This window comes from Lontra canadensis, unplaced genomic scaffold, assembly GCF_010015895.1.
Source record: "Lontra canadensis isolate GAN:19392208 unplaced genomic scaffold, GSC_riverotter_1.0 scaffold4, whole genome shotgun sequence".
In the NCBI taxonomy this organism is placed as follows: Eukaryota; Metazoa; Chordata; class Mammalia; order Carnivora; family Mustelidae; genus Lontra; species Lontra canadensis.
Window position 1 is genome coordinate 33,942,267 of NW_022630998.1, and position 19,345 is coordinate 33,961,611.

General features: G+C 46.0%; 1 protein-coding gene and 1 non-coding gene across 6 annotated transcripts in view; both read left to right on the forward strand.

Annotated features, from left to right (window-relative positions):
* LHFPL2 (LHFPL tetraspan subfamily member 2) overlaps positions 1-19,345 on the forward strand; it is a 153,898-nt gene that overhangs the window by 6,686 nt on the left and 127,867 nt on the right. For 4 of the 5 annotated variants that reach the window (XM_032847883.1, XM_032847877.1, XM_032847870.1 and 1 more), the window contains exon 2: positions 9,759-9,832. The exons of the other annotated variant lie outside the window; for it this stretch is intronic. The gene's annotated coding sequence lies outside the window, so the exon portion shown is untranslated. The remainder of the gene's footprint in view (positions 1-9,758; positions 9,833-19,345) is intronic. 5 annotated transcript variants of the gene reach the window in all.
* On the forward strand, positions 8,127-8,229 carry LOC116863982. The gene has a single exon (XR_004381884.1). It is a non-coding gene; the product is annotated as a U6 spliceosomal RNA (small nuclear RNA).

The following is a 19,345-nucleotide window of genomic DNA, read 5'->3' on the forward strand; positions in this document are numbered from 1 at the left end:
TAAGATTTCTGAGGTGTTTACTTAGGTGAATTTTTGAGGTTCTATTGAGGATAGTGCAGCCAGACTAGCTTTTAAGCTCTTCATGTGGTTTCTAAAACATTAAGTACTGAATGCTGTAGTCAGTTATGGTATTTGAATGAAGACTATTGAGGGTTTTAGCAGGTCCATAGCAAATAATGTTTAACACCTACTGAAGTGACATTAGCGAGAACAGCAGTACTTTGCTTGTTTCTTGTATATGGACAGAGAGGAGTTCATGAGGCGTCTCCAGGTTTCCTGGCTTTTGGCAACTTCAAGGTAATACTTTGAGGATTTGCAGCCCAAGATAGTGTATGAAGCTCAGATGTTACAACAGTAAATAAGGGGCCTTTAAAGCACTCCCTGTCTGTGGAACTAAGGATATTTCCATGTGGTCTGAATAGCTCTCATCCTACAAGTGCACAGGCTTACAGGGATCCCTGGATGTCTGGAAGGGAGCTGCACACATGCTTGTGGTTCCCAGGTCTCTGTTTCTGCTTGTTCCATACACCCTTTCTCGCAACACTAATTTTCTCCCCTTAAAGAGGTGTCCCTGTGAGGACGCGGTGAGAAGGCCGCCCTTTGCGACACAGGACGGAGGCTCCGAATCTGTAGGTGTCTTGAGAACTTGTACAGGGGAAAACTAAGGTTTGTTTTCCTGTCCACGAAGGAGAGGCTTATCTGCCTTCTTTTTTGAAGTTACCATATGGCCCTTGAGGGCTATTGTTGTTAATTTGAATTTCATTCATTTGTGGAATAATTAAAAGTGTGCAAAATACACCCCAGTGAATGCCTGTTGAATTGCAGGCATGCTGTTTGATCTGTGCACACTGTGACTCCCCTTACTCCTGTGGATTTAGGATAAGACCAGCGGGGATTACTAACCATTGTCAGGCTGTGTAACCAGCAAGAACACCTCCCCTCACGCCTGCCTGCTTAACTGGGGTGCCATGGAAAGGAAAGCTGGCAGCCGTAGACAGTCTGGAAGGATGGAGACTGAACTTTTGACTGTCCGTGTTGGGCTAGTGCGATTAGAAGTGACCAGTTATTTTCTTTATTTTCCTATTTTTTCAGGCTTTCTGTAAGTAGCATGTTACTTTTAAAATCAGAGCAAAACAGTTGGTGGGTGTGTGTGCTTGTGCAAATAGTTTTGGCCACAGCACTGTACATCTCCTTAAATATGTGATGCATCCATAATAAAGCAGGTTTCTGTTTTAAAAAAGAATTGCAATTCCTGTTTGTGGTAAACAAAGTTGCTCATAGTGGGAAGCTGGGAATACAACCAAGCTTGGGTGCTGTGACCCCCCCCCAGCCAGAGTGGGGCAGCTTCTTCTGAACTATAGGCAAGAACCCATTCCTGACCCTATATTTTCCATGTTTTCCTCAACATTGTAAATGTGATTTGAGAGGTATTTCACTTAGCTAAGCGTGTAAATGTCTTTCTAATTGATAAGGACTTTTGAACTAAATCTGAAAAAATCAGTTAAATATGTACTATACTGATATGTTAGGTTTCTTTCTTTTTTAAAAATTGTTTCCGTGTTCATTAGAACCCAGCCCAGCAGTGAGATCTTAAATACTTCTTTAGCAGCAACCTCTCCACATGCCTGGAAAATTAGAGGGGCTCTTTTTCCTCTACTGGTTCTATTGTTCAGCATTTTCTTTCTTTCCACATTGAGCTGTGTTGTCAAGGGCACCTGGAGTTCAAGCTTCCTTTCTTCTGGGGCAGGCTGCAGTTGGGCCGAATTTCACATGTTGTGCTCCAGTTCTCAGGCCGTTAGCCAGTTGTTTAAGGATGGTTGTAACTGCGTGGACAGTAGCTTCTTTTCATGTTGAGGTAAGTGGTACATGGCAGACACTTATTTAGGGCAAATAACCTCTTAAAATTTTAAAACTTTTTTTTTTCCCTTGCCTATAGAGACAAAATTTTCTGAAATTAAAGATAATGGATTGGGTAGTCTGGGATCTGCAAACTTAGCAGGAAACAGCCTTTTTGTCTTCATAAATGACTACCACTTGGGTATTCAATATAGACTTAAGAAAAACCTGGGTCACAACTTTAAAAACAGTCTAAAATCCCATCCAGTTTTTTAAATGGCTGTCTATTCCCAGATGATGATCTGGCATAGAGAAGTATGTCTAAACAGATACTCTGTCGTTTGCTCGTTTTTATAGTAGTCATTTCAAGGTTTTTCTGAATTGGGAGCTCATAATTTGCCCCCCTAATTACTAATTCTGCATGGATTTATGCTGTACTCTGTAGCATAGTGCACTGGCTTAAATGGCACTGGGTGATGGGGTCTTTTTGATCTAAATTCTGTTGGTAAATGAGCGTGCTTAGGTCGTCTGGTCTGCTTATGTATTTTTTTTTTCAGTTTGTGCTGAGGTCTGTACTTTTTTTCTCTGTTAGTAAAGAAAGGGCAGCATCAAAGGGAGCCAGGCCGATGCGTGGAATGTCCTAACTATAACCCGAAGCCTGAAAGAGCTTCGAAGCAACCGAAGCCAGGTACAGAGGCCACACCACACTCAATTATAAGAACCCAAGTGATGGTGGTGATGAAAGAAAAAGTGCGGCAGTTGTGTGGTCACCTGTGTGGATAAGTGGTTGGGGGACTGGGGTGGATAGTCTGATGAGCTTTGCTGCAGGACTGCTGCATCCTTGGTCCGGAAACTAGACTCATGGACCCTAAGACTATGTGAGCTTTCTTGGCACCCACTTTAGTCAACACAACTGGCATGATTTGAAAACATTTTAGAATGAGAAGTGCTGGGTTAGATTTCCTCTTGCTTCTGTATGTGTGTGAATTGTTTTTTTTTGTTTTGTTTGTTTTTAAAAGGTTGACTGTGGGACTTCCCGTTTCTGTCCAGATAATTTGAATTCTGACTTGGTCATCTGTCATGGCAGCCATCCCTCTGGACTGCGTGTTGTCTTCCGCAATACATTCTGCTCACCAGTCCCTGAAGTTCTTTGAGTTACTCAGTGGTGCCACTCTGCTAAGCCTCCCCTTGTCATTCTTCTGAGTGCTCTTAGTATCCAGGGGTGTGTCAGCCTTTGTAGGTGGCCAGGGGGTAGAGGGCTGGCATCTGTGCCAACGAACAGAGGAGGCTAATCATACTTCTGATCTTGCCCTCATTAACACTGTGTTGGAACCAAGAGAGCCAGCGTTCCATGGTATTGTTTGACTTTGGATTGTCTCTATTGATCTTTAGTCACAGGGTCCGAATTTCAGCTTTCTAAGGAATATAAGAGCGAGACAAGAATGTAGGAGATTATCAGTACTTATTGCCTCTTTCTAACTCCTAAAAGTTGGGTTTTGGATTACCAGCTAGTTTTGTACCCTGCTGATGGTGATTTGGTCCCAGGACAAACCAAGACTGACAAAAGTGTGAGGGAGAAGGCCTCCGAGAGTCTGGAGTTAATTTAAAGAGGGTAGGCTGATGACCTGGGTGTCCCACAGGTGGGGGGTGAAAGTCTCCCACCGGCACCCTCAAACGTCAGTGAGCACAAGAATCCCTTGGATCTTCTTACAATGCAGATTCTGCTTCAGCAGGCCTGGGTGGGGCGTGGGATTCTGTATCTCTAGCTGCTTCCTGCCACGTTGATGCTGATGGTTCTGTGGAAAACACTTTGAATAGCCAAGCCTCACACAAAGTTGGGACCTGAATAAGACTATGAACTAGTCAGCTGGCGGCTGAAACCTGTAAAGTCTGATAACCAGAGGCACCTGTGGGGTCTGACTTTGCACGGGTTGCTTGCTACTTAGAGCTGGTCTGTATTGGGATGAGAGTGAAGGCCCTCAGCCTCTAGGGTCTGTAATGACCACCAGGAGCAGCTGTGTAGTATTTCCTTTAGTCCTTAGGGCAGAGAGATTCCGGAGGGTCTTTTAGGTGGGATATGATTAACCTAAAGGGCAGGTTTTATTTCTGCTAAGTTTTAGTTAAATTGATTTCCCCATTACATGTTGACTGTATTCCATAACTTTATTTACTTAAATGTTTATTTATTTATGGGAGAGAGAGAGCGCGCACGCACGCATGAGAGAGTGAGAGAAAGCAAGCACGCACATGTGCGAGCGCATGTTGGGGCGGAGGGAGCGGAGGGAGCATATCTTCAAGCAGATTCACTGCTGAGTGTGGAGCCCTTGGCAGGGCTTGATCTCACCACCCTTGAGATAACAACCTGAACAGAAACCAAGGGTTGGCTGCTTAACCGACTGAACCGCTCAGGTACCCCTATATTTCATAATTTTGTAAAAAGATTTTACTTATTTATTTGAGAGGGAGAGTGAGCACAAGGCAGGGGAGGGCCAGAGGGAGGAGAAGCAGATGCAGGCCTGATCCCAGGACCCTGAGATCATGACCTGAGCTGAAGGCAGGTGCTTAATAGACTGAGCCACTCAGGTGTTCCTATATTTTATAATTTTATTTATATTTATAATTTTAACTGGATAGAAGGCTCTAACTAGGGGCTTCTCCCCCTGGCATGAAGCCTGCTTCTGATGTAGTTTAGGCATAGACCCTTCCTCTGAGGTTTTGACTTTATAAGACTGGAGAGAGTCCTGGGATCTGTATGTTTTTAAACAAGCTTCTAGGTAGTTCTTATGGTCAGGCAGTTTCTAGAAACAACAATGTAGAGAAACATTGATTTAGAAACCCATCCTTATGAGCCTGTGATGTTGACCATGTCTGAGGGACACCCTTACATGTTCTTTTCTTGGCCTCTTGGGTACTGGTTTCTGTCCCATGGAATCACTTCAATTTTTATCTTGACACATGCTTTCATTTTTACAGAGAGGCCCTTATCTTGGAAGGGACCAAATGAGAGAGCCTTTTTTCAACAACATAAGACATCAGTTCTGTGAGGCTGTTATTTTTAGGAAGGTTTTATAGACACTGACTATTAAACGCTTTTGGGCCTTCTTGGAAATAATAGGCTCTAAGCTTTGGACCTCTGTGGAGAAGTCTAAGGAGTGTCCTGCAGCTGACTTTTGCCAAACCCTCTCCCACTTTGGTTTAGACAGACAGCTGGGGATAATAGTGTCCCCTTTCTAAGTAAATGCTGACTAGAAATGGATGAGGAAGGGCCCCTCATCCTCCACAGACCAGTTTGGTTCTGATCCAGGTAAACTGACAGATTGAGGAGTTGGGCATTCCATATCATTATATTGACATTGACCTCCCTGTCTACAAATGCAGGGTTCATCTCAGCCTCACCTGGGAGACCAAGTCAGTTTATGAAGTGGGTGAAGTAGGAAATGGTTGCTATGATGGGATTGGAGGGGTGGAGAAAGGGTTCTTCCCTGGTGATTCTCAGAGTGTTACATTTCCATCAGAAACTGCATTAGAAGCAGGCTTCAGGCCAGAGATGTGTGGTTATTTGAACCACACTTAATTATTAGTGATTTCCTGACAGGAACACCTGTAATCTGTCAGGAACATCCTTATCGGGGTGTTAACGATGGTCACTGAGATGAAGAAGATTCCTGCTATGTCTGCAATTATGTATGACAGCGTCAAAATCCCCAGGAACTGCTGAGTGGAAGTCATAAGCTAGTCTATTAAAAATTAAAAAAATAATTTGGAATTCACTTAACTTTTGTGCCTAAAATTTTATCACTAGAGAAATTTGGGTGAAACACTTCTCTTTAAACCTCTTCTTCAACACATAAGCATCTATAGAACAGGGAACACATTTCTTATTTATACCTTCATAAGAATAATTTCATAAAATGCTTCTCAAAAGCAGTTGGCTAGAGAGTGGACTCTGACTTGATGGGGTGAAGTGTGGGGCCTGGACGAGGAGAGCAGTGCCGCAGGGGATGGCTAGAGGCAGCGGGTATGTGGGGAGGTATGTGGGGCCGCTCACCAGCGGCCACAGTGAGCTGGGAGCGCAGTGGGCAGAACTGGTTCTCGTTCACTTTGTGTGTGTATGTGTGTGCACGTGTACACACACACATGCTGTGTTACGGGGACTCAGAGAGCCTTGATGATGTGTGTGGCATATTTCACATACACTTGACCACTTATGATGAAAAGCCGGGTGATTTATTTAAGAAGATTAAGATTAAACATCATAATTGTACTTGGGATTATTTTGCTCTTTTTTTTTTTTTTTAAGATTTTATTTATTTATATGACAGAGAGATCACAAGTAGGCAGAGAGGCAGGCAGACAGAGAGGAAGGGAAACAGGCTTCCCGCCGTGCAGAGAGCCCGATGCGGAGCTCGATCCCAGGACCCTGAGATCATGACCTGAGCCGAAGGCAGCGGCTTAACCCACTGAGCCACCCAGGCGCCCCTATTTTGCTCTTTTTTATAAGTCTGTTTAATTTTGAGAGAAAAGCTGGGGAAATGATTCAGGTTCTGTACCTGCTTAACAGGTGAACTTGGCCAGTAGGAGAGAACTTCCTCTGCGTAGGGGCTTTTTTCCTAGTCCCTTCTGAGAAGGGCTTGACTCTTCTGAGAGGCCGTGCCACTTAGAAAGTGTGTGTTAGTACCTGCTTTCTCTGTCTTATCTGCAAAGCCCTTGGCTGAACTCTGAACTTGGACATCCTATTACCGAAGCCAAAGCTTGTTTGAATGGTGTAGTGTGTTTTCAGAGTAGTATGATGATGGTTTGGGAGATTACATTTGCCCCTGCTGGCTGAGTAAGACTGAACAGATAGGGAAGTGATCAAGAAGTACATCCCAGGGACCAGACGTCTGGAAATTTTTTTGAAGACTAACCCACACCTTCACTGATGGCTGTTTTTTTTTTCCCCCCTGTCTTTCGATTGAGCTTAGTACTCCTAATTCTAAGATTGACAAGGTGTTCCTTATGTTCCTGGGCAGGGTCTTGAGATAAAACACACAGAAAACGAATCTGTTCTATTACAAATAAAATACCTTTGTCTTCAAGGGGTACTGGTTTGCTGGTACCCAGGAGAGGTGGGAACACACAGCCTGTGACTGTTGTACAACACCGAGAACCATCTCTTCCCGCCCCACCCTCCACCCCGTGGTGTGACTATGAGCTTGCTCTGTGATCTTGGACAAGTCATTTTACCTGTTGGGGCTAGAGAAGGTAAGGTGGTGAATCTAGGCCTGAAATTCTTATTCTAGGTGAGTCTCCATGTTCAGTCATTTATGCAGCACAAGCTTACTGAGCCCCTCAGGGAACCAACAGTCTGGAGAGGCAGAGCAGTCGTTGTCTCTCTTGTGGGTAGTGAGGTGCACAGTGTGGGGTGGATAAGCCACGCGGGCCATGTAGAGGCCTCTAGAAGGTGTGGACCTCACATGCCCAGAGCGGGTGGGGAGACTCTGTAGGTTTGGGTTGCATTCTAGGGAGGGTGCTAGGGATTTCTGCAGCCCTGCTTGTGCCGCTGGTCTACGTGGGTTTGTGGACCTGCTAGGAGATCCTGCAGCTCGGCCAACTTCGCTGTGGTGTGGCCAAGAGGGCAATACTCTGGAAGCTGAGTCAAGTCTGGAAGCAGTTGGGGTGTGCATTGTGTCACCGTGATCTGTGTTGATCTGAATACTGTTTTTATATTTTGGACCCCATTTTTCCCCTTTTGTAAAGACAAGTGAGAACTATAGAAACAATGTGAGGTTTTGCCTGCTCTTTACAGAAATATGCTTTTTTTGGGGGGGGGTGATTTTTTCTTGCTTAGAGAAAGAAGACATATTCAAAGAGAGAGGCAGCTGAAGCGAGCTATTCTCAACCCCAAATGACTTGACGGCTCCTGGGCCTTAGCATCTCTGTAACCACAGAGGGTGCTCCACACTCCAGGAAGAAACTTGACCCTCTCATAAAAATCACGTGGAGCTTTCTGGATGGCCTGTTTCTTTTCTCGAGTAGTCAGATTTTATATCTAGGTGGGAGGAAAAGTATTGTCTGAGAGGAGAAGTGTGTGCTTGCTTTGGTGGCTCATACACTAAAATTGGAATCACACAGGGGTGCCTAGGTGGCTCAGTCGGTTAAGCATCTGCCTTCAGCTCAGGTCATGATCCCAGGGTCCTAGGATCGAGCCCTGCATTGGGCTCCCTACAGAGGGGGGAGCCTGCTTTTCCCTCTCCTCCCTGCTTGTGTTCTCTCTCACTCTCTCTCTTTTCTCTCTCAAATAAATAAAATCTTAAAAAAAATAAAAAGTAAAATAAAGTTGGAACAATACAGAGATAAGCATGGCCCTGTAGCAAGGATGACAGGCAAATCTGCGAAGCATTCAGTATTTAAAAATGAATGGATGGAGGGTGCCTGGCTGGCTCAGTTGGAAGAGCATGCGGGTCTTGATCTTGGAGTCGTGAGTTTGAGCCTCACACTGGGTGCAGAGATTACTTAAAAATAAAAAGTCTTTAAAGAAATAAAGATGAAAGTTTCTTGGGGAAATGAAATCCTCCTGCAGTGGTGGGCCCTGGGCTCTCTACCCATCAATCTGCAGGGCTAGGAGGAGTTCTGAGCATCAACAAGGACGGGTATTTTCGTGTGAACAAAAATGGACACCATAGGTAATAGGCCAGGCCACCTCTTCTGTACTCTGCACCCTCCCCAACCCCTCTCCCGGCACTGCCCCCATTTAGAGCATCTGGATCACCTGGAGGGCTTTTAATAACACACATGGCTGGGCCCCACCCTCAGAGATTCTGAGTTGCTAGGTCTAGGGTGGGCTGAGAATCTGGATTTCTAACACATTCCCAGTTGATGCTGATGCTGCTAGTCTGGGGGGACACTTTGAGAACCACAGGAACACCAGGCACGCCTTGACCTTCTGGAGGGTGTGTTGGGACAGGCAGGCTCCACTCCCAGTGGGGTGTCTGCCTCTGGGGAATGGCCCCGTGCTGGAGGAGCCAGTAATGGGGAAGCCGTGGTTGCCTGGAGTTCCAGGGGGACCCCAGGTTGGAGCCTTCTCTCTCAGTCCTCTGCACACAGGCCAGGGAGGTGGCATTCAGGGGACTCTCAATCAGTGGGACTCCCATGGCCTCCTTTAATACCTTCTTTTCTGTGGTGTTCCCGGACCATGCTTCTCTCCTCTGTAAGACCCTTCATAGTCTTTACATTGGCCTTAAGGTAAAGCCCAGACTCTCCTCCCTTCACAGTTTCGTGTCTTGCCAGTCTTCCCCTTGGCCCCTGGAATACTCCAGTGCTCGTTAACCCCTTTCTTGGGAGAGTTCACTCTGTTCTTCCTGCTTCAAGAGCATCCATCCAACTTGGCTGGTGCCTCTGCCAGACAGGCTATTTGCCTGTCCTCTTAGTCTGGCCAACTCCTGCTTGTCAGACCTCAGCTTGGTGGTCACTGCTCTGGTGAGCTCCCTTTGACCCTTCTGGGACCAGCTAGTACTTCTGTAAAGGCTTCACATCACCTTGTCTTTTTCTTACTTGCCTCTTATCAGCTGCATCAGGGTCCTGATTACTCGCTGTTTCTGTCTCTGTCTCTCTGGATTGTAAGCTCCCAGAGGGCAACCAACCCATCGCATGCTCAGTCATGTGACTCTGGGCATGGCATGGTGCTTCAGTGAGAGGGGTACTGCAGGGGAGGAAACCGAGGCAAAGGTAGGTTAAGTACCTCCCTAGCTTAGAATTACCCTGTCACTGAGTTCCAGCACTGGGATTCTAACCCAGGGTTCCCTGACCCAACCCCCCTTCCTGGCCAGACTTTCTGCTTTGAGACCAAGGAGCCTAGGCGTGGTCTGCAGGCCTTTCCTGAGCGCATTAAAAGACTGCTTGTTCCAGATTAACCAAAATGGCCCTTTCTTATTGTTTTTCAGGTCGGCGGGGAAGCAGACTCTTGAATTCACAGCTGGCTTATGGTTTTGCCTCTTGTTACAGAGGACTCACACAGGTAAGGACCTGCTCACGCTCAGGTGGGTTGTAGGCAAACTCTGGCCCTGATGATGTGCTCTGATAACCACCCAGAGTTCTCATTCATTAAAAAGAAAATCCTCTAGGTAGGGTGACACTTCCTGTAAGAAAGGTGTGAAGTGGTCCCCTGCCCCTGTGGGGAATTGCAGGGTGAAGGTGTTTACTTGGCTGGCTTTCTCCTGGGCATTGCTGGCCTTCTCATTACCAACATTTTTTACTTTGAGCGGGGCTCCCTTCTGCAGTCCATGGGAGTTTGGTCCTTTATAATTATTTTTCCTCATTTAAGACCCAGCCCAAATATCATATGTTATTGATCAGACTGTTTCGGCGAGAGGCTTTTTGGAGCCTAGCCTTTCCTCTCAGCTTTACAGCAGAACCAATCACAGCCTCTCGCTCGCCGTGTGAGCTGGATGTATTTGTTCGTGCACAACTTCTCCCTCTAGTCTGTGAGTTCCTTTGCTGCCATCTCCCACCTAGCCCGTTTCCTGGCATGGAGCAGACTTTCAATAAATGAATAAATATGTTTGATGAAGAAAACATTCTTGGTGACAAAAACATCATAATGTATTTCTAAGCCAATTAAATGATTTGTAGAGTGCCTCTTTGCTCATATGACCATGTATAATTGAGAATTTACCATAATAAGTCAATAGGAGTTTAGATTCCTCCCCCAATGAAAAGGCGTTTTCATGTCATCGTCTTTCTATGGAATAATAAGTGGAGGTAGGTCATGGAGCACTGATGTGCTAACTGACAGCCTGTGACCATGAGCAGCCAGCCCTCCTGGCTGCCTTGGGAGAGACCATTGTCAGCTAGACCCCGGGAACCCTGGTCAGTCCCAGCACTGAACATGTGTCTAAATGTGTAGGCGGTAAGGGAGCAAACAAGAGACTTGCCCAGTTTACAACCAAGAGGAAATAAAAATATTTCTGAGTGATTTGAGCAATTGCTCTTAAAACACAGTTGAGGTTTAAATAAGGTTAGCAAAAACCTTTTAAGTCATTGCATCTCTGTCTTTCCCAAACTTCTCCACATGATGGGTTCTTTGAGATGTGGGCTGATTGGCTTGATGCTGTTTTGTTTCACCCTGGGTATTGGGAGTAGCAGCCCCCAGGCTGGTGGTTCACTGAGTATTGAAACCAGCATAGGACCTGGGTCTTCACATAGGAGAATATGGTTTTGAGTCTTTGCTCTTCCCTTCCTCTCCTGCCTCCCCATGAACACACTACTCATTGTTTGGCCTTTCCAGCTACTCTGGTGAGGTGTGTGGAGCACTGAAGCAAAGAAAAAGGAGTCTTCTTCTGGTTTCTGCATTCCTAGTAGAGGTCCTGGCCGATGAGTCGCACGTGAAAGCAGTCACATAGCTGTGGTTTCTTTTACCTGGTGCTGAGCCCCAGATACACAGCTGCATGCGAGAATTTAGTGAAAGACAAGGCAGCCCAAGAAGTCTGAATCTCAGCTTACCCTTTTCATGTTCTTAAAATTTCCTAGGGCTTGGGTAGAGTGAGGACTTGAGCTTTGCCCAGGAATTTGCAGTCTCCATGGAAGCCAGTTTGTCTATCATACTTGAAAAATAAATTAAGGAAGTTAATTGCAGTTTAAAAGCCCAGATGGTAAGATATGAGTGAGTTTTAGCTTTTTAGGTTTTGGAATTTGAGATATTATTGCCTGTTGTGTGCTGCACTATTCCTGTGGAGGCCATATGCAAGGTGGTGGCTGTGTGTCTGGTTTTTACGCTGCCAAATACATGGGGAGTGCTTAACAATTGGTAAGCATTAGCAGTTTATTGAGCTTCTAGGAGATACCTCATTCTTAGAGCGACTCCTGGTTTACAATACAAGTCTAATCTAATTAGAAAACAAATGTGGTGGGTGAGGTCATCAAGTTCCTGAGCTGGTCCTCTTCCACACGGCACAGGCACACAGAGGTATGCATCCAGACATAATTCACTAGCATTCCCTAGTCAAACCTTGACCACCCCACATTATTCTCAGTAGCCCAAGAAGTGATACAGTTCCTGGATTTTCTTAGAGCTTCTGAACTTTGTTTGGGATGGGGGAGGGGTGGTTGTTCTTTTTTGGAATGTTTACTGTTTCTAAAGATGGGCCTGCTGGTGCCTCAGCAGAATTTGTATATCAGGGCCTGTGTGTGTGTCTGTGTGTGTTTAATATAGCCATTTTGGAGTGTTGGCCTTGATCCAAAGACTCTGTCCAGCTTGGGCCCCTTGTGTCCAGGGTAGACACTTGGGAGCCATCAGAGCAAAGGCAACAAGCGGACACAGCGACTGTGCTGCTGGTCTCAGGCCCCAGTGTCATTAGTGTGTGGGGACTGACTCTATCCTTTATTGCTGAAATGGCAGGGATCCCAGACTGCATGTGGTTCTAGATAACACAGAAAAGAAATGGCCCATCTCCCCTCAGGTATCTGGGTTTTTTGTTGTTGTTGTTTTTCAGGTGAAACCTTTTATCTTTTCTTCTTCTTAAAGAAGAAACAAAGTCTCCAAAATAGGCTTTCAAGTTTCACTGCAAAGCTGCACCCAGGAATTGACAGCTCTGGGAGGGGGAGTTTGCTTTTTTCTCCATGTCCAGGGCACAGTCAACGCGTCATTTAGGAGCCACTGTGTGCTTTGATCAGGTGGCTTGTCTGCTGTGGTTTGTTGGCTGGTTTGTCTTATCCACTGTAGGAGTTTGTTGTTGATTTCGAGATAACTTATAAGTAGTTTCCAGGATGACTTGCTTGTAAATAGATGCTCTTGGACTTCTCCTTTATGAAGGGACTGTTGTTGTGATCACTCTCCTGTCCTCTTCCAATTAAGAAATGGCTGTGTCCTGTTCCTCAGCATCTTCTTAAAATTACGGACCCAAGATGGAAGGAGGCCTTCGGGTAACTAGTTAATAAAAATAACTTTCCCAAATAGGAGAGGAAGCTCTTTCACTCTCTTTTAATGGTGAAGAGTAAATACTGTGCATTTTAAATGTTTCCATTTCTCTTGAAAGCATTTCTTACATGGCACGGTTCTGAGGCTTCTGGGATCCTATTCTCTCAAATCCCTTTTTCAAAGCTGGACAGACCCCTGCCTGGCTCCCTTCAGCCCACCTCCGTGGATGCTTATCTCTTCTCTCTTTTATTTCCTGACAGCCACGCCTGGTGCTCACCTCCCTGCCCTTTCCCCGTGCCTGCCTGGGGTTGCTGCCGGGTGTCCTTCTTCCCTTTCTGGTCGCAAACTGGAAAAGAAAACAAATAGCCCAAGCTCCCATTGCAGCCCAGCAGGCCGGGGTAAATAGTCCTCATTCTCCTTGTTCTTGGGTTCAAAGTGCACTTCACATTTTATGGGGGTGATGAGCCCTCCCAAGGTGCTGGTTTGAGGGGGCCTGCATCTGAGCCTGGTGGACAATTAACCATACTGACCTTTTCCTTTTGCCTTCGCCTTTCTGGCTGAGTTGACATTAATGCCATGAGTGAGAAGGGGCTGCTGCTCCTTTGAGCAGAGCACCAGGCCGGGGTGGAGAAACATCTGATCTTGTTCAAAGGGGCTGTCTCTGAAGCATGAAGATTGAACTGATCGTGACCCCACCCTGGGGGAAGGAGAATCACCCTCTGGAGAACCCGCCTGGAGGAGGGAGCTGTTAGTTACTAATCCCATTGGCTTGTGGGTCTTCAGGGTCTTATATCCGTTTAAAAGAGAGAGAATTGGGGTTGGAGGTCATAAAATAGGCCTTAAATTGGAGGAGCAGGGGGTCATTTCGTCTAATTTTGTGGTTGTTACTGAGGAATAAAAGGCAGAGGAGATAATTTCATTAGCCCTTTTGAGGTCTTTATCACGGTGAGATGGCCCTTGGGGGTGGAGCAGGGCCTCAGGAGCTCTGGCCTGTTGCGTGCCAGTGGCCCTACAGCTGCATTTCCATGGACCAGGGGAGGGCTTGGGGAGGCACAGTCACTGTTCTGGGCAGGAATGTAGCTTTCCCTGCTCTACGCTAGAGTTAGTGACTTAAAGCAGTTGGTTGGTGTCCCTACAGAGCTCTCTGCCAGTTCCTCAGAAGCATGGCATTCACACTGAAAAGAGGGGAATCCACCAGACAAGAGAGCTCCTTTAGAATTGGGATGGTGTCTTTTACTTCCGGGGAAGGCTGGCCAGTCACCTGTTGATGTGATTTATTTGGAGCCTGATGGTCATCACATTCCTTTGAGCTGAGCAGTGTTCAAAGTGTTAAATCTTACAGTGGGGATTTGGCAAGAAAGTGAGAGCTGTGCCTTCTGTTTGCTTAGTGCTGTTCTGTCCCTAGTGTATGTTCACGTCTACCGCTTCCTAGAGCCCTGCTCAGTAGGCATGGATCCCTTCCCATGTGGACAGAGAGAAGTTCTGGGACTCATTCTTGGTTTCCCAATAGGGCAGTAGGGGAGCTGGGATTCTATCCTGGGCTTCTAACTTGCAAATTAGGTTCTCTGTGATCATTATTGAAGAAACAGAGGAGAGAGGAGGAAGAGGATAGTGATAAAGGTTGTTCCAAGAGAAGGAAGAGAAAAGTAGTGGTAAATAGATAGTTCTCTGCACCAGTCACAGCTGGCACCATTCCCCAAGGCAGCCTGGTTTCTTTCGGAAGGGGAGCGAAGTGACCAGGGTGGGCAGGGCAAGGCAGGGTGGCACTGGGCGAGATTGGAGAGGGGAGGATAGGGAGGGTGATTTGTGTATCTGACACAGTCATGAAATGTTGAGTCACTTCTGGAATGCCCAGGCGTATGATAAGGAAGGACAGTGCCATCAAGTGTCCACATCGCTTCTGCTTGCTGGTTTATTTCTGAGGCCCAGCTCTTCCCATGTCCCTCTTCATTCATACTCTTACTGTCTCATGTCTGATAGCCTTCTTTTCTAGCTTCTCCCTCTCTACTGCATACATTTCTGCCTAATGTTTATGAACTTGGCTCTGAGAAACAGAAAACTTCTATTAAAATGTGCTAACAAAAACCTTCACCACTGTGAAGTGCGTTTGATCATAGATGGAGTGTGTAGAGTTCTACTCAAAATCTCTACCTCCCCTAGATTCAGGAGCTGATATTTTCCCCTCATAAAGTGATCATGGAAACTGAAGGCATCTCCCTTTCGGGTAGATGTGGTGCTCTTGGGAACTCCCCAGAGAGAAAACTCCAGCCTAGTGTTTTCCTGAAATGTTAGCTGAGGGTAATTTGGGGGGGGGGGGGGGCAGGAGGGAGTTTAACTTGTTTCCCTAATGCATCTCAACCTTCTGTTCAAGAATCATTGCCCTGTAATACTTAGAGGCAAGAGTCCTCTTACCTTGGCTGTGTGCTGTTCCTTCCCTTCATTACAGTGGCTAATCAGAAATTGGCTGGACTTCAGTGCCTCTTAAAAGCTTTACTCCCTGGCTGTGTCCAGGAAGTTGAAGTGCAGTGTCAGAAATGATGTGAGTTGATGAAGAAGAAATAAACAAACCCAGGCAACATGCAAGGAAGCCCTGGCAGCCTTGCTCCTGTTTTTCTGTAGTTTTGATCTGAAGGAAGCAGATTTCCTCTGTGTGCAGGGAATGGGCTGTGAGGGTCCCCGTGCCAAGGAGGCTGAGATGTGCGTGCCAGTAAGCCTTCTAGCATAGGGCTCCACGTAGTCGAATCCACTCTGGGTTGAAAATGAGTCGTTTGTGCTTGGCAGAATTGAGATAAGTCACACGTCTGCAGCCTGAGCTATATGGACATGAAGTATAAATAGCATCTGTTCAGGGAAGCAGAACATTCCAGAATGCTTCAGGCCCCCCTTGGCAGTAAAGTAGGGAGTGCAGTAGGAGAGCTGGAAGGGACTTACAAGAGCTTGTCCAAGTCCTTTGATTTCAGTTAAAGACAGCAAATGACTTTCCCAAAAGCCCATGGGGGCAGGAGCCCTGTCTGTCATGCCCATTCACATTTATAACTTTGGTCCCTGGCATGCAGTAGGTGCTTACTATGCACTTGGTAGGTGAATGAATAATATCAGTGAAGGTAGGGCTTCTGACTCCTAGTCCAGTGCTCTCTGAGGTATTTATATAGGCTTAAAAAAGTGTAAGTAGAGGTGCCAAGTAGCTTGTATATAGTTTATTGTGATTACACGTAGATTAGAAAATCGAGAGGTGGCGAGGTTAAACTTGGCGAGATTTAATTTGAGATTAAACTTGATTGCTTCAAGTTGGTAGTGAAGTTGAGGGGAAGACAGGCCTTCTGAGGCTTGGGGGTGGGTGGGAGGAAGGACTGCCATATTGTGTGTGCGAATGGTACCCTGTGGAGTTGGGCAGAACCTGGGATGTGGAGAGGTGATGGCCCCCCTCGCAGCCTCCCTGGAGGAATCCAGACACCTGTGGAACAAACAGGCTTGAAGTGGCCCCCCTACCCACGAACAGTACCCACAGCTGGGGGCCCACCCTCCTTCTGTGGCCCAGGGGGGACATGCTCCATGGGAGTCATGGAACTTTTCAGTCTGTTGTGCAAGTGCGTGTGTACAGGCTGGTGTGGGTGTGTTTGGGGAGGGGGAGGGCCCTGCAGTGATGGAAGGAGGACTTACTTCTCTATACTGATAAGACACCAGGAGCCAGCAAATCAGGGTCGTTGCCACTGCCCAGGCTCATTTCACAGACTGCAGCATTGGCTTCTGTCACTGGCTGCGAGCACATAAATTGGGTCACTACCATGTGCTGTACCCAGAAGCCCACAGTGGGAAGCCATGCCGCTGCTCTGAGGCCCTTCTCCCTGGTTGAACTGCCCAGTTAATTCACAAGAGAAGATTTACCATTACACGGAGTTTTAAAATTTAGAATAGCTTTGGAGGTTAATTCAAGATTAAAAGTTGCCAGAGAGGGGTCGCCTGGCTGGTTCAGTCGGTAAAGCAAGCAGCTCTTGATCTCGGAGTTGTGGGTTAGAGCCACATGTTGGGGATAGGGTTTTACTTAACAATAAAGAAAAATTCTAAAAGTTGCTGAAGAGAATTTGTAAGGTCAAGAATTTTTGTCTAAATTCACAAATACTGAGTGAGGACATGTTTTTGTTTGCTGTTTTGTAAGTTGCGTTGACCCCCAGAACCTGGTTCATCTGCCCATCCCCCCACCCTCCAAGCCTGGATAGAGGTGTGTGTGTCTCCTTAAATAGACATTTGGGCTTCACTATGTGGCATTGATGTCCTGGGTGAGTGTGCTTCCTCTGGATCCCTGGGCACTGACCACTTTCCTGTGAAGCGTTCTGTGCCACCTCAGGGAGAGAGAACACTGTTGTTTCTGGAAATTCTTCTTCCCTGATGGCCCTTTCACTGGGTCACCTGACTTTGCTGATAGTGACTTCTTGGGACGTCCCCTTGCTTCTCTCCAGGAAGTAGTGGCAGACATCCCATCTCCCGGTGGGTCACAAGACAAGCTGTAGTCTAACCCTGATTGATGACCACAGAAAGAATCAGCCAGGTGAGCAGCTTCAGTTCTATATTAAAGGACACAGGCCTTCCTGATCTAGAGCTGGCAGGAGTGTTGCAGGCCAGAACAGGGTCTGACCTGGTCTCCGCAGCAGGACGAAGAACGATGACCATTGGCTAGATTAATAGAGCTTGAATAAAAAGAGCAAGCTTCATCTTGCACAGTGGCATAAATCATTACTTTGTTTTTTGGGGACGGTCAGGCTTTGGGAATGATCTTTTGGTAGTGCCCCCAGTCTGGTATGTGAACTTGTCATGCGGGCTGTTGCCAGTGCTGATGTGGTGCGCGTGTCCTCGTGTGCAGTGCCTGCCTGGGGCTTTGCAAGGGAATGGGAAATGTTTTACTTGAAGTGAAAATATGCTGTGTGCAAAACCATGCAAATTAGAAACAAATTCAATTTTTAATACTACAGACATGTCGACAAAAACAGCTTATTTGGAATATCTAGTTTCTTGACATCATTTACGTGTGGGGAATACCTGATTGATTTCTTCAGGATTCTTAAAAGTACAAGCAATGCGTGGTGGGAGTGCCTGACTCCCCAGCTGTGAGCCCTGAGCATTTATGAAAGATAATTTAGAAAGCAGACCTTTTAGTGGAAAAGTATGGTATCATTGCCTGTTCATGAAGGCACACTTTATATTTCTTTACTTATTGTACTGCATGTGGTATAGTTTCATTTCAGTAGTTCTCTTTTTTAAAGCAATCTATAGAGGTCTGTAACCGCAGTGGCAGAAAGGAAGTTACTGGAAGTTTATATATTAGCGTTCATGTTTACAAAATTAAATGCTCAAATGTGATAGAATTGTGTATTCATAGGATTCTAACTCGTTTATATAAGTTTAATCTTAATAAGTTAGAAGATTGGTTCATATTCATGATTTTCTTATTGCAAAGTGAAATAGTATGTATATACTATTTCAATCATTGATTACTCCCCATATAAGGTATAAATGATGTAAGTACAGTTTTATAGAGAGTAGGGGTCTAAAAATCAAAGTCTGTGATTATTTTACAAATATCTTGTTCTTGGTTTTACAAATCAGAGAACTTTAAAATTCGAAGTCGTTAATGTGCCCTGTCTTTTCTTCCATTTATTTCTTCTGTATTTTTTCTAGCTGATCACTTCCCCTGCTGTGCTCTTTCCCAGGAACCAGGATTAAATCCCTGATCTCCACCCCAGTTTAATCAACCTCTGTTTGTAACGTCTGAACCCTGGGGTCTTGGTGAGAGGACCGAGTTTTTCTTCCAGTCTGGCCAGGTGTCAAGGATGTCTTGATCCTTGTCTTCTGGTCCTTACAGATGGAGCCCAGTTGTACCTAACAAGCAGCCCAGCTCATCCTGAAATGAAGGAGTATGCATTTTCTATAACCTAAAAATGTTAATGACTAAATACACAGGATTGGATTTTGTTTGCTGATTATGCAGTCTGTTTAGGTATTTTACCAATTAGTAAACACTCGAGAGCTATTATATATCAGGCTCTTGGGAGAAGAGAATGTTTGGGAGACAACCCTTTCCAGCCGCATTTTAGTGCTGGAGCCGGTCCAGACCCAGGGCAGGACGGAGTCTGTGTCTGGGCGGGTTTTGTGGTGGGGAAGGCCTACCGTTGCTCAGGGAGGCTTGGGTTCCAGTCTCTGCTCTGTACACCCAGGCTCTCTGACCTTCAGCAAGTTACTAGGCTTCCTGGGGCTTAGCTTCCTTCTCCGTAAAAGGGGGATAATCATACCCACGTATGGAATTGTTGAGAATTAACTGAGATGACCTAGGTAAGGCCTACCTAGTAGGTGGTGATTGTAATTGCAGCTATAGTTGGCCTGAGTGATCTAGTCATTACTGAAAGTTTCTTAATTGTTATTACCCGCCCCCCAACCTGAGGTGCTCAAAGCATGTTTGTAGCTGATTTTTTTTTTTTTTTAAGATTTTATTTATTTATTTGACAGAGAAAAAGATCACAAGTAGGCAGAGAGGCAGGTAGAGAGAGCAGGGGAAGCAGGCTCTCTGCTCAGCCCGATGGGGGGCTCGATCCCAGGACCCTGAAATCATGACCTGAGCCGAAG